At 40.6% G+C, this 12,445-nt stretch overlaps 1 pseudogene; it reads right to left on the reverse strand.

Annotated features, from left to right (window-relative positions):
* Nucleotides 1-259: 259 nt before the first annotated feature.
* Nucleotides 260-2,834, reverse strand: LOC139005419 (N-acylneuraminate cytidylyltransferase pseudogene; annotated as a pseudogene).
* Nucleotides 2,835-12,445: the final 9,611 nt, after the last annotated feature.

Consider the following 12,445-nt stretch of genomic DNA (forward strand, 5'->3'; position numbering starts at 1 on the left):
AATGTGAGAAAGACTGTAAATCAATCTCTAAATAATAATCTTGCATAAAGAGAAAAGTATAGCACAATTATTTCACAGAAGGTTTTGGAGAGATAACTTGAGAAGACTTTGCTTTAAAAGATATGAAGAGATATCACAAATCAAGTCACATGTCTATAACATTAAAACATGGAATTGTACTTCATCAAAAATAAAAGTAAAATAGCTGAAGAAGGCTGTCTACCCCCCCCCCCCCCACACACACACACACACACACACATTATACTAACTTCTGTTTTTGGCAGGAATTAACAACCTTTTCCATTAGTAGGAAAATGTGCTCTGCAAACTCTCTGAGGGCACCATGGCCACCATTACACTTGTAAATACACCAACAGCCTTCTGGGCCGTGGAACAGGCATCAGCAGGAATAGCACTTAGGCCCGCTTGCTTCAGGCACTCCTCATCAGACACTTCATTTCCAAGATATGCCACTTCTTTCCAGCACAGGCCCATTTATTTTCTCCATCCATCTACAACTGCTAGCTTGTCCGGTACAGTGACTTCCATTTTGCAATCCAGTTTTAAGGAAGAGAGTGTCCGCTTTGAACAGGCCCTTTCTGCGATTAATCTCACCTCAATACCACTTTTCTTTAATAAACTTATGCCAATAGCATCTTTTACATCATAAGATATTATTTCTTTTTGGTCTCCTGATACATAAATGTGGCCATTGGTGAGACATCCATCAATACTGCAAGCCAAAATTTTATCTCCTTAAACTTCTCTTTGCCAAAATAGCCATATCTTAGTACTCGTTGTTCCGTAATAGGCCAATCAATATCCACATCTCTGTCCACACTGTGATCAGCGTGCATTTTATAGTAGGCCATTTTTCCACCGTGTAAGTAACCCATCTCTATCAAATGTCTCTTAGCAAAATAAAATGAGCCAAATATATACACAAAGAGCCAGGGTCTGTAACATCCGAAACAACCGAAGGGACGACCGAATGCCAGGCTGTGCATGCAGCAGGCTCAGGTAGGCGGGGACTGGCCAGCAGGATGAAATGCTGACTTCTTGGAGAGAGAGAGAGCGGGGGCTGATCAGCAGCTGCCACCACTGCTTGTGAGGCCCGGAGAGAGAAGCAGGGTCTGATCTGCAGCCTCTGTGGCAGCTGCTGCTCAGCCATTGACTCTCTCTCTTTCTAAGCCTCGCCAGCAGCTGTGCCTCTCTCTCTCTGAGATGTCAGCAGTTCAGCCTGCTCGCCAGCAGCCTGGGGCAGCTGCTGATCAGCCCCGCCTCCCTGATCAGGACCAGAGACTCTGACTGGCATAGAAACCGACCAATCAGAACCAAATCTGGCTGAACTGCGAAGAGCCAATGGCTGCCTAGGAGGCAGAGCTTTTGATGCTGACTGGCATAGAAACTGACCAATTAGAACCAAATCTGGGTGAACTGCGAAGGCAGAACCTAAGGTGGGGGTTGTGGAGGGGTTTTAAGGGCAACAGCTATTTGGTGTAAGGTGTAAGAAAGTGGTTCATTTTTTTAATGAGCAGTTTGGCAGTATAGTGCATATGGCTGGCTATCAGTCCAGATATAGGGATGATGTATTTTTGTCTGCCAAGAGCATTTCCTCCTGCTGAAAAAGACTTTCCCCCCACCCCCATTTAAGCAATCCTATCCTATATAATCTATCTATACTAATAAAAGGGTAATATGCTAATTAGACTGGGTCAACCAGCCATCTTCTGGTCATCTGATTTCCTTCCAGACAAAGCCATGGTAGTGGGGGCCAAGGCAGAGGCAGTTAGGGGCAATCAGGGAAGGGCAGTTGGGGACAACCAGGCAAGCAGGGGAGGGCCATTGGGGGCAAGATCAGGTTGGCAGGGAGGGCAGTTAGGGAAGAGATCATGCCTGCAGGGGAGGGCAGTTGGGGGTGAGATCAGGCTGGCAGGGGAGGGCAGTTAGGGGAGATCAGGCAGGCGGGCAGAGGCAATTAGGGGCAATCAGGCAGGCAGACAGAGGCAGTTAGGAGCCAGCGGTCCCAGATTGCGAGAGGGATACCCAACTGCCGGTTGGGATCGGGCATCCCCTGTGGGATCAGGCCTAAACCAGCAGTCGGACATCCTCCAAGGAGTCCCTGATTGGAGAGGGTGCTGGCTGGGCTGAGGAAACCTCCCCCTGCCCCTGTGCACAAATTTTGTGCACAGGCCACTAGTTTTCATATAACTCTCCATCCCAATCTTGTTGACGAGGTCATTTAGCTGGATTCAAATTCAGAGGTTCAGTCACTTCATGAATTCCTTTCTCAATTTCACTTTATCAAAATTGAAGGCACCGCAAAACAAAGAAAATAGAATCATATCCTTCTTCTTGAATCATTTCTGCAACTTTTTGAAGGTCAGTAGGATGTAAACATTGTTAAGTAGCTTGAATATTACCTACAATGTCAACCTCATTGTGCTAAGAAATGATATGATGGCATCTAATGAGGTAGAGCTGTCTTTGAAACTTCAGAACTTCTTCGATGAACTTGTGCACCACATTGTTTGGCCACATTCTCAATTTCATCATGGTCCATTGAAACCCACACACTCTGGAAGACCCCTGAGTCCAGGGCCGCATGCAGGACCCAGCCAATGAGCGGGACACCTGCCAGATGCTTAATGTTCTTCAAAGGTATGCCCTTGCTGCTACCCCGGGCCAGAATTAAGGCCGCCAGGTGTGAGGCTTCTCCACACACCAGCCCTGGCTGCAGCGGGAGTTGTGCTGCAGCTTCGGGGCCGACCCTGGGATGGCAGCCTCCGCGGGTTGGAGATGGAGGTTGCAACCCTCTTCTCCACTGAATCCATTTTCCTCCCACGTTTCCTCCCCAGCTTCTCCACATCCGGGAGCTCTTCTCTCGAGAATTTCTTATTGTTTATGTAAAAAAACTATGTAATTTTATTAAGCCCAAGGAAATAACATCCTTTGATAAGCATCTTAGCTTATTAAATGTGGGAATTATTTTCATTATTATAAAAACATACTGTACAGCACTTATAAAGAACAATTACATTTAATGATTATGTTTATATTAGTTATAAATATAATTGTATAAAAATATATTTTATTAAGTATGTGAAATAAAATTGTAGGTTTCATAACCAATTTTTTGTAATAACTAGTGGCCTGGTACATGGATTCATGCACATTGAAAGGAAATTAATTAGAAGAAATATTTTAATATCGCTATTTGCCCTTTCTCTATAATGGAACTGTCAACCAAATTCACGATCGACTATGACAGATTAAAACACAAACATGCAATTGGTGCCAGTGAGAGCTTATATGTATCTTGCATGTGTGAGTCAACGTTTATTTTTAAATTGCCAGTGTGAGTCATATGTTCCTGCCGGTTGGTCGGTCAGATGGTCAGACAGATGTATGGTCAGTCACTTAGCATTAATATACATAAATAGCCTTCTGATGGAGGTCATTCTGAGTGATTAGCTTAATTGATAATTTTGTAACTAAAATTGAATTCTGCATTACTTTAGAATTAGGACATTCATTGAAAACATTTTACTAACAACAATAAAATGACTATTCTTATTTAAGAGTTGTAAATTTCCATTCTAAAAATATTCCTAACCAAAAATTGACTACTTTTAAATAGTACTTTTATTATTTAGTTCATTTTACACTGGAAAAATTATGACATAGTACTATATTTCCTTTATATTTATTTTAAATGTAGATCATAACACCCTGGCTGGTGTTTCTAAGTGGTTAGAACATTGGCTCACATACCTAAGGGTCTTGGATTTGATTCCTGGTCAAAGGCACATACCTGGTCAGGACAGGGTGCAACCAATCAATGTGTTTCTCTCACATTGATATTTCTCTCTCTCTCTCTCTCTCCCCCCCTCCCTTCCACTCTCTCTTTAAAAAAAATCATTGGAAAAATATATCCTCAGGTGAGGATTAACAACAAAAAAATAAAAAAATAAAAGTAGATCATAAGGATGGTAGAAAAAAAAAAGAGTTGACATATTGGAAAAGAAAGAATTAATTTGCAGAATCAATGGCCAGATATCCTAAATTTTTTAGTTTAGAAATCAGTAGTAAAAACAATTCGTTAGAATCACACAACGACAGTCTGTCCAAATAAACCTTTATCCCCAGAGAGAAAGCTTAATCCAATCTAGTTTAAACAAAGTGAAGGGTGATTTTTCCAGAGTCCAGCAAACGTCATTGTTAGAAACTACTTCTTAATATACAGCCTGAGTATTTCCTTTGCTCCATTTCATCTAACTGCTCAATTTCTTTTGTGTTTCTTTCAAAAACTGACTAGCCATACCCTTCCTCAGTTTCCACCCCTTCAAACTACATTTAGTTCTTTATGTTTTCATTACAGTTCAATTCCTCTAATCAAAGTTGTTTACATTTCTCATTTTTACCCTTTTTGGGGGGAGGGGAAAAATCTGTGACACAATAGTGTTTTAATTATGCTCTTTTAAGTGGTATAATGAAAGAGGCTTTTCTAGCTTATAAACACTGAATTTGTAATACTGTAGCTCAATTTGTGATGCCTATGAAAATCATATCCCAGGAGCTTTACCATATTAATAATTTATTGTATTTCTTCCTTTTAAATATCTATATACTTTGAAATTCTCAGGATAAATCTCAAGTGATCTTTATTTTCTATACCGGTACAACTTTTCATGGTTATGCCAAGTTTGCCAAATAGAATGAGAATTATATATTATAACTATGAGCAATCTTTTACAATCTTAATAACTATTTCAACTATATTTAAACTAGAAGCCCAGCATCTGAAATTGCGCGGTCCCACCCACCCACGTGGCCTCGCTGTGCTCGCAGACCTGCCCACCCATGCATACCCCGCCACACTCACAGCTCCACCCACCCGCTCCGGTCTTTGGTAGTTATGGCTCGGGCCACAGGCCTTTTTATAATATAGATTGCAAAAGTGAGCACAGCCCTAACTGGTTTGGCTCAGTGGATAGAGGCTCGACCTGCGCACTGAAGGGTCCCAGGTTGGATTCTGGTCAAGGGCATGTACCTTGGTTGCGGGCACATCCCTAGTAGGGGGTGTGCAGGAGGCAGCTGATTGATGTTTCTCTCTCATCGATGTTTCTAACTTTCTATTCCTCTCTCTTCCTCTCTGTAAAAAATCAATAAAAACAATAAAAATATATTTTAAAAAGTGAGCACAACGAAAATATAATATCTTTAACAGAAAATGGAAGCATTAACACCATCTTGGGTACACAGTCTTTAAATAAAAATAATAAATGATTTAAATTGTCATTATTTTGTTTTACCTTTGGGATGAAATGCCAAAAGTTGTATTAGGCATCAGAGTTGATTTTCTTTGACTTTAAGGCAAGAAGAAAGGTGGTGCTGCTGGAATAAATGGAATAATTGAAGGCAGTAAGGTTTATGATGAGGAACCATGAGAATGGAGTCTTACACAACAGTTTGGAGGAGGATATGCCTTTAACTTAACAGCAAGGGCTTAGAAAATTAAAATCAGTTTTTGCGGAGGATAAGTGCCTGTGGTCCACTTACACTATCTCAAACCCCAAATCAACATTCTCTCATTCTTTTGCATCTTTCCCCATTCTTTTCTCCAACTCAGCACTTCTCCATACCTACCTTTAGGAGTTGGCTTTTAAGAGGTTGAGATTTTATCCATTCTAGGAAAGTTAACATTTTAACAAGATTTTGCAAGTGAAAAGATTTCAAGATTTCAGGTGTGTAGAAGATACTTTTATTTTTATTATTATTTTGTAATTGTTATTATTGAAAATGTTACATAGATTCCCCCTTTTTTTCCACATTAACCTCTCCCAGCCCACTCCCGTGCCCCCAATAGAAGATACTTTTAAGCCAGATGCTGTTTGCATAAATAAGTCCAACGTTCTTGAGTGTGGAGTCCATATACTTACTTCCTTCAAATTTCAATTGCATTATAAATGTTGCAAATCATTTAGATATAATAGTAAAAATCCTATATAAAAAAAAAGGATAATATGTAAATCCACCAAACGGCAGAATGACCGTCACTATGACACGCACTGACCACCAGGGGGAAGATGCTCAATGTGGGAGCTGCTCCCTGGTGGTCAGTGCACTCCCACAGCGGGCGCGCTGCTCAGCCACAAACAGGGCTGATGGTTGGCAAGCGCAGCAGCGGTGGCAGGAGCCTCTCCCACCTGCAAGCAGCACTAAGGATGTCTAGACTGCGAAAGGGTACAGGCTGGGCTGAGGGTACCCCCCCCCCCCCCCCAGTGCACAAATGTTGTGCACCAGGCCTCTTGTATTTTATAATTATCAGAAATGTGATAGAACTGATCAAGTATATAAAACCAGTTGTGCAAATTGGCTAGTATGAGTAAGAATTCTTTCTTTGGTGCTAACATTGAAACTTTTTCATTTTGGTAGAAAATACTAGTAAGAAAAAAATATATGAGGGTCAACTTTTTTTGAAATATCAATCATTATCTTGTCCTGATAACCTGTGCCTGCTCCACCAATTTCTGTTCAGTTACATCTCTGCAGTATGCTATCTAGGACACCTCTTCATTTTGCTGCATGGGCAGTCATGTCTTCTTGAAAACCATGGGTCTGCTTACCATAAATAATCTTAAGAACAGTTACGCTCTTGATAGGAACAAATGAAGCAATGGTTAATTGATGACATTCATAAAAGAATAAACAAAGCAATATTACAAATATTAATACAATCCGTGGTCTTCATACCAAACTTTGAAATTTGTTTTTACCTACTGGTCAGTAATTGAATACAATTAAACATTGTTCCATTATATGTGCATTAATTTGAATATTTATAATTCTTTCACATTTAGAAATTTGCTAACTATATTGCCAGTGCTATCGTGGAGTGCAAAAATAAAAGAAAGCACTGATAGAGAAGTCAAAACAGAAAATAAAAACTCTGAGTGTAGTTGAACCCAAAGGTTAGGGGCAATGGTGTGGGAAGGAAAGCTGGGATACAAAATGATGCCTGTTAATTCATATAACAACTGCATTTACCCATTTGAGGTAATGCAAATGCATGATAAAAGTAAAATGACCAGATCCAATTATATGCATCAATTCTATCTTCTTGAGCAATTATCACTCTTTCGTAAACTGTAATTTTGGCCACTTGTGTGTACCAACCCTTAACTGTCAGTAATTCTCTAGTTTTCTAGCATTTTGTAATGAGATATTTTAGCATACAACACTGCCGCTGCCAGCTATTTACATTGTAGAACTGAATTGCCAAACAGACATATAAAAAACATGGGAGGCAGCCACTTGCAGCATTCTTAAATATTTTGCTTACTTAGTTGATATTTAAAGACAGCAAATTATTGACAGAATCAGTGGTAATCTTGAGGGTCCAGGGCCATGGCTACTATTTTTCTTTCCATGTCATAATCTCATTAAGAATTATAGAAATCTTTTTCCTGTTTTAAATGATACCATGTAGGCAAGAAAAATCACAACTGCTGCTGTTGGTTATTTGGTTGTTACTAAAACTCTCTACTTTTCTTGGAAATATAATTTTTAACGAACTCCAGAAATAGAAACTGGTCATCACATACAAACCAATTTTTCAAAAAAAAATGTACTTCCTACAGGACTGGAGACTTGAATGTTTTCCATATAACCATGTCAGTGGGGTGGTGGCATTGTCTAGGAATTAATGTTAGGGGGAGTTTAGGATGGACATGGTTAGGAACACTCCCTAGATTGCTTCCCTCTTTCTTTAAAAAGGAAACCAGTGGGAATCTTAAATGCATGTTACTAAGTAAAAGAAGCAAATTTGAAAAGGCTTCACACTGTATGATTCCAACTACATGGCAGCCTGGAAGAGGTAAAACTATAGAGATAATAAAAAGATCAGTGGTTGGTTATCAGAAGTGGGGGTGTGGGGAGAGATGAACAGGCAGAGCACAGAGGATTTTTAGGGCAATGAAAATCCTCTGTATGGTATAATGATAGATATGTATCATTGTACATTTGTTCATGCCCATAGAATGTACAACATCAAGACAGAACACTAAGGTAAACTATGGATTTGGGGTAATTATGATGTGCCAATGTAGGCATACCCTTGGTAAAACATGTCCCATTCTGGTGAGTGGATGCTGAAAATGGGTGAGATTAAGCATGGGCACCAGCAAAGGGAACATGAGAAATATTAGTACCTTTGGTTTAATGTTTTTGTAAACCTAAAACTATTCTAAAAAAGATAGTCATTGTGTAAAAGAAAGCTATTGCACTGGTTCATCTCAAAGGTGCTTCAGAGTTTCTAGTGACTTTTAATGACACTTTATATTGGTTGGTTAGGAGAGGGGATGCTGATGGCTAGTAGAAAAGGGTGGCCAGGGACTCAGAGATTTGGATTCTCTGGAGCGTTTGTTCCTCACTAGTTATGTGATGCATGAATGCAGCCTGAGGGGTCTGAGGTCCTCATCTATCTAATGAAAACATTGACTTATATTTTTACTAGAGGCCCAGTGCATGAAATTTGTGAATGGGTAGGTTCCCTAGGCCTGGCTGGCGATCAGGACCAATCTGGTTCCCTGCCTCCTCACTTCCTCCTTCCTTCTCTCCCTTAGCTCCCTGCTGCAGCCACAGCTGGTTGCCCACTATGTTCCGTGCTGCCCCCTGGTGGTCAGCACACGTCATAACAAGTGAGCGAACTCCCAGTCTCCCCGTCGAACTCCTGAGGGGACACTTTGCATATTAGCCTTTTACCTATACTATATAATAAAAGCCTAATATGCTAAGTGTCCAACCGTTTGACTGTTCAACCAGTCGCTATGACATGCACTGACCACCAGGGGGCAGACACTCCGACCGGTATATTAGCTTGCTGCTGGGGTCCGGCCCATCAGGACTGGGTGAGAATGGCCGTACATGCCTTGGAGCCCTCCCGCGGTCCCTCCTTGGCCCCAATCACTCACCGGTGGGGTCCCTCAGCATGGCCTGCACCCTCTTGCAATCTGGGACCCCTTGGGGGATGTTGGAGAGCTGATTTCAGCCCAATCCCTGCAGGCCAGGCCGAGGGACCTCACCGGCGCACGAATCCATGTACAGGGCCTCTAGTATATAGATAATACCTTCAGATCTCAATATTTCTTTTGTCAGTTGTATATTTTCCCAAGTATTTCCTTGCTCATGATTATTTAAAGCTATTTCTATATATTTACTGTTCTTTGATTAATATCCTTGTATTTGTTGCTTTTTAAAATCTTTCAAAAATAGAATTAGTATGAGTATTTTGAAATGAATAATTTCTTATTACTTCTATTATTTGACCCACCTTTTTTCCTATTATTTTTGGACTACTCAATTAAGATTTTTAAAAAAATTCTTCTCTTTCCAAATCTCTCCCTGTATAGATGCCTTACTTTTTGAATTTGATCTTGTTTGCCATTTCTTGTAATGCTTCCTTTGGTCTGTGAACATCCCAAGCATATCTTTCAGAGATCTTCTGCACACCCTATTCTTTTTAGGGTGTCTTCATTGATTATTTATCAAAGCCTAGACTCTCTCTTTGAATTTGGAATGTCTTCCAACTTATCCTGTAGTTTTGTTTATTTTTTAGTTTCAACTAACATTCTATTAAGTCCATTTATATTTGAATATCCGTCATCTTATGTTGAAAACTGTATGTAGTACCTTCTCATGCCAAGATGTTTCTGAGTTCCCTTTCTTCTCTGAGAGAATGATGTCATTATCCACAAAGTCTCAACTGCTGGAAACATTGGTGGCATCCTCAGTCTCTCCTTTCTTATTCTTCATCTCATAGGTCACCATCCTTATTGCCAGAGTATCACCTTATGTATCCTTATTCCATATGCCATCACTCTGGATATATGTTTTATAATGCAAACCTATGTGAGGGGAGTTCCAAAAAATTGAGGGTGCTTGCAAGAAGAGAGACTGGCATCTCTTTTCTCAGTTGGTCATTTGGCTGAGCCTCTGACTTATTAGTTTTCCCCGCCTCTGCCTGGGCAGGACAAAAGAGATGACAGACCAGGGGAATAGAGGCAAAGCATCCTCAGTCACACAAAGGTGTGTGAGTTTCCTACAGGTCAATGGGCGTCATAGAGCAATGGGGGCTGGTCCCAGGACTCACAAAGATGCCGTGAGGTATTTTAATGGGGGCAGGAGCTAGAAGATTTGGAAGAGATTGAGCTGGAGCTGCTCGATGGCTTGATGAATACATGTGTGAGCAAATCAATGTTCAAAGCAGTGTGCAAAGGCAGATGTGAGGAACTCAAAAAGGAGAATTCGGCAAAAATAATATCTGCATTCCTCTGGTACAGATGCTATTTAAGTACAAAAACATGTATTTTCACCACTAAAATTGAAAGTCATACCAAGATGCATGTTTGTACTTCATCCTATACCCCTTTCCACCTTGGCCTCTCTTTTACTCCACGAAAGACATAGGATTGCTATTGCATTTTAAAGTGCCTCTTGTGTTTCGTGGTCATAGTTACTCACTGGCTAGTTCCAGGTGTTAACTACCATATAGTTACTGTGAAGACAATTATGTAAGGCCGTTGTTTTCCCCGGGGTCATCATTTTCCCTCTTCCCATTTCATAATGCAATACTCTCAAATCATCTGACATAGTTGCTTTACCAGTTTTTAAAGCTGCAAACACAATTTTTTTTCATGGTTTTAGACCCATGCGCATGTGATACTCTTTCAGAAAATTGAAGATATGCTACTTTTCTCTCTTAAAAAATAGTACTTTTCATTGCTTTCTGCTGCAGAGCTGCAAACCAATACTGCCATCCACTGTTCCTTTGGATAATCTTTTCCCCAGCAGTTCTTGCCAAGATGTTTTGAAGAAAAACCTGACAACAAAATTAAGTTCTTTGAAAAGATGGGGAGTTTGTTACTTCCAAGCAAGTGCTGCACTGAAGATCATAAAGGAATCAAACATCATGACTTATCTTCTTTTTCCAAATGCCTTGATGGAGAAAATGCTCTCTCAAAATGTGAGCAAGTAAATGAGCAATCTATAGAGTCCACTTCTTCCCGGACATCACAGGACGGGAAAAATCACCTTGTTCTTCTTTGATCACTGTTTAACTTTGCTTCCCGCAGCTCCCCAGACTCAGGGCTATTTCTCATCCCAGTCACAGTCTAATGATTCAGGAAGAAAACCTGTGTTCTCCTCCAAGCCAGCAAGCAGGGCATCTCTGTTAGTTTTATACTGCGGTCAGAGGGCATTCCTAATATCTAACACCTTTGATTTTGTGCCTTTTTTTTCTGCTCTCACATATCCCATCTTTTTTATGTTACCTCTCTTTAGTCTTATTTTTCCTATCTTCAGTTCAATTTCCTATGAATAAATCTATAACGAAGATCAGGAGGAATTCCTTATTTTTCTCTCACATGAAGTAGAACCGACCCTTTAGGTAATATAGGCAAAACCCAGAGGCCAGAATTGAAGGCAGATAATGGCACGGTTGGAAGGTCTTGAGGTGACCTGGTCCAATTCCCTGGCTCTATGAGTGAAGAACGTGAAACCCAGAGAGGACCAGTAAAACACCTGGGGCCAGGGAGTCAGTAAATGCCGGAGCCAGGGCAGGACCCAGACCTCTCTGCCCTGGTCAAAGCCTTATTCCTGCAAAATGCTCCTCCAGAAGTACAGTCCTCCTCTCTGCCTCTGGGTTACAGGACATCATAAATCGCTTTAAAAAAAAAAAAAAAAGCGCATATATCTCCCTGAAGGCGTCTTTGTTTCTCCATGCCTCTCCTACCCTTCTCTTGACTCCCACCCCCCGGAAAAGTAGCAGGATGTCTAGGTTGAGAAAGTGCTCACAACAGTAACATCCTTCTTCCATTTCACCCAGGAGAGGAGAAGGTATGTGAGTGTGATGGCCTGGAAAGGGGAAGGGAGGGGAGGACTGTCTGTCCTTCAGTCCTGTTTTATTAGGACAATTGAATGTTATTTTACTTACAGAGATTTATAGCTTCTACATTAGGAGATCTCAGTTCCTTCATTCATTCAGGCACCACTAATGTCTGAACTGCTCTTTGAATTTATGCAGGTCATATTTCCTTATTATCTCTTAAAATAGCCCTAAGGCAGCCCGCATGATAATATTAGAAAGCTGGGTAGTGGCCTCAATGTTTGTTCAATGCTATTCATTCAGCAACCACAACCTGCTTGAGAAAACACACCGATCTCTGGTTCCTGTTCTCATCAGATCTTAATCCAATGGGGTGCTGGCTTTTTTTTACTTTATGGATTGACCTTGTGTGGGTGTGCATTTGAGCTGTACAAAGTTTTACTGCAGAAGAAGATGGTGCTGGAATGCTTTAAGGAAAATCATTCCTTTCTCTAATAACAGGGTTTGTTCTAGAAAATGATTATCAAAGATAAAATTGATTTAGAAAAGTTATTAGGG

This window comes from Myotis yumanensis, unplaced genomic scaffold, assembly GCF_028538775.1.
Source record: "Myotis yumanensis isolate MYYU_CA2020_CCGP unplaced genomic scaffold, mMyoYum1.0.hap1 SCAF_1, whole genome shotgun sequence".
Classification (NCBI taxonomy): Eukaryota; Metazoa; Chordata; class Mammalia; order Chiroptera; family Vespertilionidae; genus Myotis; species Myotis yumanensis.